Raw genomic sequence first — 10341 nt, 5'->3', positions numbered from 1 at the left:
CTATCCACTGAGCCAAACTGGTTAGGGCCTCATGTGCAATTTTAACCTGTATTTACTTCAGGCTGGAGCATACTATACAAACAACAACAAAAAAGGCAAATTCACCGCCAATTAAGTGGAACTTCATATTCTGATCTTCTTCCCCAGTCCTTCTGCCACTATTTACTTTTCTGAGCCCTCAGATAGCTGGGTCATGCATGTTGTCCAGGCTTTAGAGCTCAGCTAAATCTGTCAGGTACAGATTTTAATGTGCACTTCAGTTTCCTCTGCAATGTGCAGCCAAAGGCGTCTCTGCTCAGATCTTGTTTTGTTTTGTGTTTTGTGCTTAAGGCAGTGATGGCGTATCTATGAAACGCGTGTCAGAGGTGACACGCGAACTCATTTTTTTGGTTGATTTTTCTTTGTTAAATGGCATTTAAATATATAAAATAAATATCAAAAATATGTCTTTGTTTTCCTATGGTTGCAAATATCAAAATTTTCTATATGTGACATGGCACCAGAGTTAATTTAGGGTTTTTCAAAATGCTGACACGCCGAGCTCAAAAGGCGCGCCATCACTGGCTTAAGGCTTACTTTTGAGGGGTCGCCCCCCTGTCTGTACAACTTAGTGCTCAGGCAAAGATTGATCAGGTTATGCAAACACATGTCAAGTCACGTTTGACTTGCCTTGTTGCTGGAGAGTACATTCACATCTCAGGACTTTTACAAGTGTGCCCTGGCTTTTATTTTTTCACTGGGCTTGCTCGTGTGCCCTCTGTGCATACACAGGATCTGTAAGCCAGAGATACGTGGGTGGTTGGGGTCTCTTCTGAACTCTGCTACACATGCACATAGGCTCCGGTCTGCCTAAGACACAGGGAGAGTCTACCAGGCTCCCAGTGGATGTCTCACCTCCCAGATCTCCATGTTAGATTCCGGCTTATTAGTCCATTGCTTGCCCCCCAAGAGGCTGTAAGGTGTGGCTAATGCTGCTGCTGGCCCCCTTTCTTTGTTTGCTGCTAAGGTAGTCACTTAAACGGGCTATGCGCCAAGTTATGTGAGCCATCTCCAGCAGCTGCAGCAAAGCTTGCTGTTTTCCTGCCCTGCCCTGCCCTGCCCTGGTTGAACTACTGCCCCGACAGCACTGATGGAAGGATGGGAGCCACACTGGAAAAACCTCCACAAATGGAACTGCTCTGAGACAAACTTGAACAGTTTTGATGAATAAAACACTTCTCAGTGTGGAGTATGCATTTGGTCTAATGCCAGAGCACTGAAATGGTTCTTTTGGACAGTTTTTTCCAGCTCTTAAAGCTGATTTGGGAGGAGAGGATTTATCAGCCTCCTTACTCCATCATGCCAGAGTCAGAAGTCTGGCTCAAGTTGTATAAAAAGCAAAAATAACAGAAGAAAGCAGCATACCTGCCACCAGCTCCAGATCTCACTTTAAAATCAAGACAGTTCACAGGGACAAGGATGTTTATCTCTTCATAGGCATCCTCAAACCCAAACATCTGCTGCCTGCTGACAGCGTGATTCAGATGCCACACGTTCCTACCAAGCACAAGCTCTTCCTGATTACAAGGACACCTCACTGTTATCTTTCTCTGAATTTCAGAACTGAATTCCCATGACTTTTAACCTCTAGAAATCCTAGGAATCCAGTCATATCCCCCAAATGGAATGTACATGGTGGCAGGAAACTGTATAACCAGACCCAATGTGCTTACAAAAAAGTCTCCCATGTTATTATTTTCAACCTTTCTATTTCTTTCAAGTGTTTCCATTTTAAACTGAATATAGCTATATTTCACTCATATATCCAATCCGAAATTTTTCTATCATTATGTGAGTTTAATCATTTACATTCAGTGTAATTCTTTGATCTTCTTTCTAGTACAGTGGTTCTCAACAGGGGGCAATTTTCTTCCCCCCTAGGGACATTTGGCAATGTCTGGAGACACTTCCTGATTTTCACAATGCAGGAGTGATGGTACTACTGGCATCTAATGGGTAGAGGGCCAGGGATGCTGCTAAACAGCCTACAATGTGCAGTGTGGTCTCCCAAAGAAGTTGTTCTAGATCAGCGATTCTCAACATGTGGGTCGCGACCCCTTTGGGGGTCGAACGACCCTTTCATAGGGGTTACCTAAGACCATCGGAAAACACATATGTAATGACATATTATTTTTGTGATTAATCACGATGCTTTAATTATGTTCAATTTGTAACAATGAAATTGGGGGTCACCACAACATGAGGAACTGTATTAAAGGGTCGCGACATTAGGAAGGTTGAGAACCACTGTTCTAGATGTTTGGGGGTTATGTATTTTATTTCTCAATAACTATCTTCTAGAAACATAATCATTGACATTGCTGGGCTGTGAATCACTGACCCACTACACACTCAACAAATGACCACCCCGAATGCTCCATCTGCTAATTTCTAAAACCTCCTAATCAGTGCCTCACATGCTCAACAACGCTGACCCCAGAATCTGGTGCTTATTAACAAATATTGATCCAGAATTGCTTCTATCTTTGTCCCCAGGAAACCCACTTGCTTGATCCCCAAAGCCCTTAATTACTGACCCTTAACCACTAAGAGGCATATATTTCATAAGACTAAGACCCCACATAGACCATGCAAAACATAAACCAACCTGAAATCACTAGTCATAGAGCCCCGAACCATTGAGCCCCAGAGCATCTACATCCCAGACTCCCTTCAATCACTACCTTGCAGACAACCATAAACATTGACTTCCATAGGCCTCTCAATCATTCACCTACTCGTATACCCCAATCAACAACTCTCATAGGCCCTCAGTTGCTTTAAGCAACAAATCTCCATTTTCCTGACTCTCACAAACCTCTAACCCTTAATCAATAGATCTCAAATCATTGACCCAATAGAAACTTAAAACCTGATATCCAGTATCTCCTATTTCTAACCTAATAGACAGCAAATAGCTGCATAAACCTTGCACAATGAACTGTGAAGTCTACTAATAACTGACCCCACAGATTCCCATCACTCATCCCCCACAGAATATTAATCACCAAAGTATATATACAGGTGGTAAATAAGCATATGAAAACATGCTCAACATCATGTCATTAAGGAATTACAAATTAAGATGACAGTGGGATACCATTACACACCTATTAGAATGGCTTAAATACAAAATATTGACACTACTAAATATTGACGAAGGTATGGAGCAACAGGAATGACCTATCAAGCCACAAAAAGACATGGAGGAAACTTAAATGCATATTGCTTAGTGAGTGAAGCCAATATGTAAAGACTACATACTCTGTAATTCCAACTATACGACATTCTGGAAAAAGCGAAATAATAGAGACATGTACACCCATGTTCATAGAAGCACTGTTCCCAATAGCCAAGAGGTGGAAGCAGCCCAAGTGTCCATCAATGGGTGAATAGATAAACGAAATGTATATACATACAATGGAATATTATTCAGCCTTAAAAAAGGAAATCCTGTCACATGCTACAACATGGATGAATCTTGAGAACATTAGGCTAATGAAATAATCCAGTCACAAAAAGACAAATGCTGTCTGATTCCATTTTTATGAGGTACCTAGAGTAGTCAAATTCATAGAAACAAAAAGTAGAAGGGTGGTCAGCAGAGGCTGGGAGAAAGGAAAATGAGGAGTTCTTGTTTAATAAATGGGGCTTCAAAAATAATAATAAATAAATAGGGCTTCAATTTGCAAGATGAAAAAGTTCTTGAGATCTGTTATGCAACAATGTGAATATACTTAACACTACTAGATTGTACACTTAAAAATGATTAAGATAGTAAATTTTATATTATGTGTTTATCACAATAAAAAACATTAAAATATTATAGAGACAGTAAAATGATCAGTGGTTGCCAGAGTTTTATGAGGAGACTGAAAGATAAATAGGTAGAGCACAGAGGATTTGGGGGCCATGATACTGTAATTCTGGATACATGTCATTATACATTTGTATAATGTATACATTATACAAAACAAAAAGTGAACCCCAGTGTAAACTATGGACTTGTACATTAAATAATGCAATAGAAAATGTAGAACCTGAACCAAAAATAGCATCATTTCAACACAATACACCAAAATAGGTATGTGGAAAGCATATGAGAAGGGAATGTGAATAATAAAAATACTTTTAGGGTATTTCTATCCTGCCAGCCAGGGTCCTGGCACAAAACATATTGGCATCCTCAAACTGGGTAGTTCAAGGGACTAAGAAAATTGCAGAAGTGTGGGCAAGGGTTGGGAAGCCACAGAGAGTGGGTAGTACCCTGGGTCTAAAAGCTAGAAACCCTTTAGGACCAGTCGATGACTTTGTAGGAGGAAGTGGAGAGAGACAGAGACAAAGGCTGCCTTCCAGGCACTGGGAATGTGAGCACATGAAGCATGGGTCACTCCACAGGGACGTGATGTTCCCATACAGCAAAGTACACATGGGCATCTCAGGCACCACTTGTTCCCTAGCCAGACCCAAACTAGCCCGACCCCTCCCAATGATCTCACACCTCCTTCCCAGTGGACTGCTCACCCCAAGTTAATCCCCTAGCTCTGAGCATCCCCTGCTGTTTAATTTAACTCCAAACCTGGTCACATCGATTAGAAGTCAACCATGATGTGCAGGGAGGTAGTTTGCAGATTTCTCTAGTCCTGATATTGTAAATAGATATACACCCCCCCACACACACCTCCAGTTCCATCTCTATATGTACTCTCTTTGTTTATCTGTTTCTCTGTTGTCTGTCTACAAATATATAGAAAAAAATAAGCCTGGTGATTTTATTGGGACAATGGGAATATGGGTGCCTTTTAAAATGTTTTATGCTGTTCTGTTTACTCTGAATATTTATAATGAACAGAGATCAATTTGTGAACAGAACAAGTTATAAGGCTACTCACATTTTCTAAAAGTATCCAAAAGTCCTGCCAATAAAATTATTTATAATTGTTCTATTTACTTGCTGGAGTCATTTGCTACCCAAAGGCTCTGCAATTATTTATCTTCAGTTTTCATGTTAAAACCTTATAAGAAGACTCTGTGTTGCATGGATCCTAAATCATACATAACCAATTCCTCTGCTTGTGTAGCTCATGGCGAGAATTGAGACTGAGGGGTGATTATCATGGGATCTGGGTAACAGATTTAAAAGCCAGTTTCATTTTCTAACAGCTCCTGTAACCTTGGAAAAGCTACTTAATCCCACTTTCCTCACCTCTCAAATAGACGTAATAATGCCTACCTGACATGATTGTCATAAGGATTAAATAACAGGTGAACTTTTATTAAGGGGCTCACATGAGCTGGTAAATTGGGATAAGGTCTTAATAAGAATAACCTCACTGAATCTTCACAACAACCATATGGTAGGCATTATTATCTTTCCCATATTATAAGTGAGAAAACAGGATTAAAGCAGTCAATTCCCTTTTTCAAAGTTACACAACTAATAAATGATTAAATGAAGATTAATCCACAGCCTGCTTCCAGAGTCCCATGTTCTTAATAATATGCTTCCAGAAGGTCCATAAAACACTTATAAGTTGGCAAGAAGTAAGTACTTAATAAATGGTCATCATTGTTAAGATGAGTAATAAAACATAGTTGACATTGTTCAGAAATATCTGCTACTTTTTGTTTCAACACATTGTATTTATGAAATAAGGAAGAATTGCAACTATGACAGTGACTAAAAGTATTTATTCTCTAATATGACATAATCTTATATAATAAAAGGTGAATATGCAAATTAACCAAATGGAGGAATGACTGGTTGCTATGATGTGCACTGACCACCAGGAGGTAGATGCTCAATGCAGGAGCTTCCCCCTGGTGGTCAGTGAGCTCCAACAGAGAGAGCTCTGCTCAGCCACAAGCCAGGCTGATGGCTGCAAGCACAGCAACGGTGGTGGGAGCTTCTGCCTCCTCAGTGGTGCTAAGGATGTCCGACTGATGGCTTAAGGCTCCCAGGCTGCCAGAGGGATGTCTGACTGCCAGCTTAGGCACATTCTTCCAGGGAGCAGACCTAAGCTGGCAGGTGGACATCCCCCAAGGGATCCCGGACTGTGAGAGGGCACAGGCCAGGCTGAGGGATCCCCCTCCCCCTGTAAGGTTGTCCGACTGCTGGCTTAGGCCTGCTCTTCCTAAGGGGAGGGCCCAGAACAGGCTGAGAGACACCACCTCCCTAAGTGTATGAATTTTGTGCACCAGGCCTCTAGTTGAAAATAATGTGCCAGTGTTTCATCTTCAAATTAAGTTAATGCAAGATTCCTCATCTGGCCTATAAAAGAATGGCGAGTTCATAAACTTGCACTTTCCAATTCAGTAGACACTATGCATAGGCATTGAGACATGTAAACTACATGTGGGATTTCAGTGATCTAGTATGAAAAAAAGAACATACAATATCTCATTACAGTCATGTGCTGCATAATGGTATTTAAGTCAATGATGTCCAAGTTTGTACTACTTGCCACACGACAAGTAATGAGTGGAGTGACAAGTTGGAGCAATAAAAGTGACTTTATTCAGAAAGTGAGCAAGCCAAGAAAATGACAGACTAGGTCCTAAAGAACCATATTAAGAAAATACAGAATTCAGGCTTCTTTTATGTCACGGGAAGGAGGAAATGGAAGGGACAAGAGGTAATTGATGACCACAGACATCTGGGTACCAGCAGGGGTCTGAGGAAGATTGTGAAACTTCTTTGTTCTTAGTCTGTTCACTATAGTTTATGTGAGTCTAGTCATAAGGTTCCTGCAAATCTTCGATAAATAATCATTTTTGTACATACTTCTGGAGGCACTTTCTGGTAAAAGACTGTTTTTGTATAACTCAAGCTGCAATCAGAATTCTCATGATTAGCATGTTTACATGTAAGACCAAGCAGAAGCTATTAACCCAAAGACCATGGGAACAAAGCAGACTTGAACAAGATAGAGTCAGAGAGGCCAAGCATTTCGCTCTGTTACAATTGGACAATGGTCTCATAAGTTTATAATGGAGATGTAAAATTCCTATTATCTAGTGATGCCATAGCCATCTTAATGTCTGAGTGCAATGCATTACACCAATACCATGTGTTGCAATTGTTGATAGTATTCAGTACAGCAGCATGCTGTACAAGTTTGTAGTATAGGAGCGATAGACTTTGTTACCCTAAAATATGCCTATTTGCCATAATGATTATTTTAGGTTGATTAGTTTTAAGAAACAGCAGACATGGGAGAAACTCTGAAAACCAAGTAGAAGTTACCCATTTATAAGGGAAATCTCCATTTGTAAGTCTGTTGCCCTTGCTGTACCAGGAAGAGGTGAGGACCTCATCTCTAGAGACTCATCAATGCAGGAGATAGGGACTTATATCTGCATAACAACTTTACCTTTGTTTATTGTGCTTTACTTGGTAATCCTATATAATAAAAGCCTAATATGCAAATTGTCCCCTCCACTGGGAGTTTGATAAGGGGGCGGGGCCAGCTGGCCAACTGCCCAAGGCCCCTCCCCCCAGTTGACCCCACCCCAGTCGGCATCAGCAGGCAGCCAAGGGAAGGGAGGCCCCAGCCAGCAGCCGGGAGCCGGCAGCCACTAGGGACCCTACCCATGCGCCAATTTTGTGTATTGGGCCTCTAGTCTCCTATAACTGGTCTCCCCCGCTGCCAACATCTTTGTCTTCAGCTGAAGGTGGTATTTAAGGTTGTGACTTGAGCCCTTTTGTCAAGTTACTCAGTTTTCCTGGGTCTGTCTCATGTATATAGAAGGTAAACATGTTAACTTTTTGTTTGTTTTTCTCCTGTTAATCTGTCTTTTATTACAGGGATATCTCAGCCAAGAATCCAGAAAAGTAGAGGGAAAATTATTTTTCCTCCCCCTACATAGCAATATAACCTGTGTGTGTATTAGGCTATACCATTTAGGATGTGTAAATGCATTTTCTGATGTTCATATGACAACAAAATCCTCTAATGATGTATTTCTTTCATATCCTTTTAGTTAAGTGGTGCATGACTAGTATTTTCAGATTGATTACATATTGAAATAATATAATTGAGGGTATATTTGGTATTATCCTAAAAATAAAAGACCAAAGAAAGAGGCATCGAGTGTTTATTTGAGACCCAAAAGAACAGCTATTTCAGAATCATTGATTCAGGTAAAAACCCAAATAGTGTTTCAATTAGAAGGCAAAGGCAAGGAGTACTTATGAGAAAAGGAAGGGGAACAATTACATTAGTAGATGGAAGTCATTTTTATGTGTGTGTGGACAAAAAGGGGCCATAGGCTAACCTGACTAACTTAGGGAAGGCCTAAAGTAACCACAAAATATAGTCTGAAATTAAAACTTTTAAATTAAAAAGAAGTCTGTGATGGGTGGTCATGTCCTAGACTGGTATCTTTCCTGACAAAGATCAACTTTGATCTTAACTGAGTCTATTGTGGGTTTTTGAATCTATGATAACATACCTTTGGAATGTCAAGGTAACTTGTAACTTCCCTTTTCCAGACCCCTCAGGACACAACCAATGCGTCAGGGCACCAGGGCAGAGACCACACATCCCCTCATTCTTATTGTTATCTTGTTAATTGTTGACTGTAACTGTCCTGTACCCACCGATGTCTATCATTTTACTTTTTATCCAAGCCCGGAGGTTTTCCTGCTTTGTTTTCTCCCTCATCTCTAATCTATCACCAATAGATTTCATGTAACCCACTTACATCACCTCCTTTGATTGTGATGTATAAAACAAGGTGAAAAACTGCCATTCCCCAGAGCATTAGCTCAATATTTTCAGATCCTGCTTCATGCCAGTTGTTGACAGTTTGGCTCAAATAAACTCACAAAAATTCTTTACAGGTTTGAATGTCTCTTATGTTAACACTAGAGGCCTGGTGCACAAATTCGTACATGGGTGGGGTCCAGCTGGCCTGCCCTGATGGGAGCCCAGCCCATTGGGGGGAGGAGATGCAGGAGGTTGGCTGGCCAGCCCTGCCCCCAATCTGGCTGGGGCCACACACCCCCCATCTGGCCACAATGCACATCATAACAACCGGTTGTTCCGGTCATTCTGGTCATTGTGGTGTTCTGGTCGCTTGGCTTTTATATATATAGATATGCTTTATGAAGAAAGAAATTTCTACAGATCCAAATAAGTTAACACAGTAATGCTAATTCTAAAGAATGTCTTTTAATTTTCAGTCCAGTAGTCATAACAAACAGTTGTTTGGAATATAATGCTGCTTTTGGTACAATCCAGGGCAGTTCTGGGATGGTAATTCTGACTCCATTTTAAAGTGTCTCCATTCATACTCTTTTTCACATTGATTAAATGAAATATGGATTTTAAAAGGGGGTTGATAGAAAGCAACCTGACAGGGTGATCTGATCATAGGTTTCTAACTGGGCAGGTCATAATGGGTAGTCACAGCCCAGGCCTACAATTCATTTAGTGAAAGGTTTTAAGCCAGCACTGTCCATTGTCTTTGTGCATCTAGGTTAACACACCTTTGAAATGCCAGAATATTCCTGGAAGGGGGCATTAACCCTCAAGAGAAGACATAATCTTAACTATCCTGTAATCCAATCCCTGCCTTGCTGTCTCCAATCTTCCATGTACATTTCCTCCTTAATCACAAATGCATAAAAGAAGCTGCAAAACTATTATCCTCTCTCACTTCCTTGGCACTGCCTACAGAGATGGCAGCCATCTCCTACTCAGCACCATGGCTGCCCCCAGACCCCTCATGAAACCCAAGGTTGTAAAAAAGAGGACCAAAAAGTTCATCCGGCACAGTCAGACTGATATGCCAGACTGCATAGCAAAGAAAAAATAGACAGATTGTGTCTACATTGTATTTGCCTATACAACTCTGCAGAAAAAAAAAAAAAAGACTTATTCTCAAACATTTGAGATTTTGCTTCCTGGCATATGTTGTCAATTTGGCTCAAATAAACATAAAAATTCTCTACAGGTTTGGATGTTTCTTATGTTAACAGATATATATATATTTTTTCACTAATTTGGCATCTTCCCCCAAGCTTCTGGCCCTCACCATTCTACTTCCTGTTTTTATCAAACGAAATATACTCTTAAAAATAATTTCACCATTTGATCAGTGATCCCACTTCTGGGAATATATCCTAAAAGCCCCAAAACACCAATCAGAAAGAATATATGCACCCTTATGTTCATAGCAGAACAATTCACCATAGCTAAGATCTGGAAACAGCCCAAGTGCCCATCAGCAGATGAATGGATAAAAAAGCTGTGGTACATCTACACAATGGAATACTATGCTGCTGTAAAAAAAGAG

Source organism: Myotis davidii, unplaced genomic scaffold (assembly GCF_000327345.1).
Source record: "Myotis davidii unplaced genomic scaffold, ASM32734v1 scaffold2786, whole genome shotgun sequence".
Taxonomy (NCBI): domain Eukaryota; kingdom Metazoa; phylum Chordata; class Mammalia; order Chiroptera; family Vespertilionidae; genus Myotis; species Myotis davidii.
Note: the sequence above shows the minus strand (reverse complement) of the source record.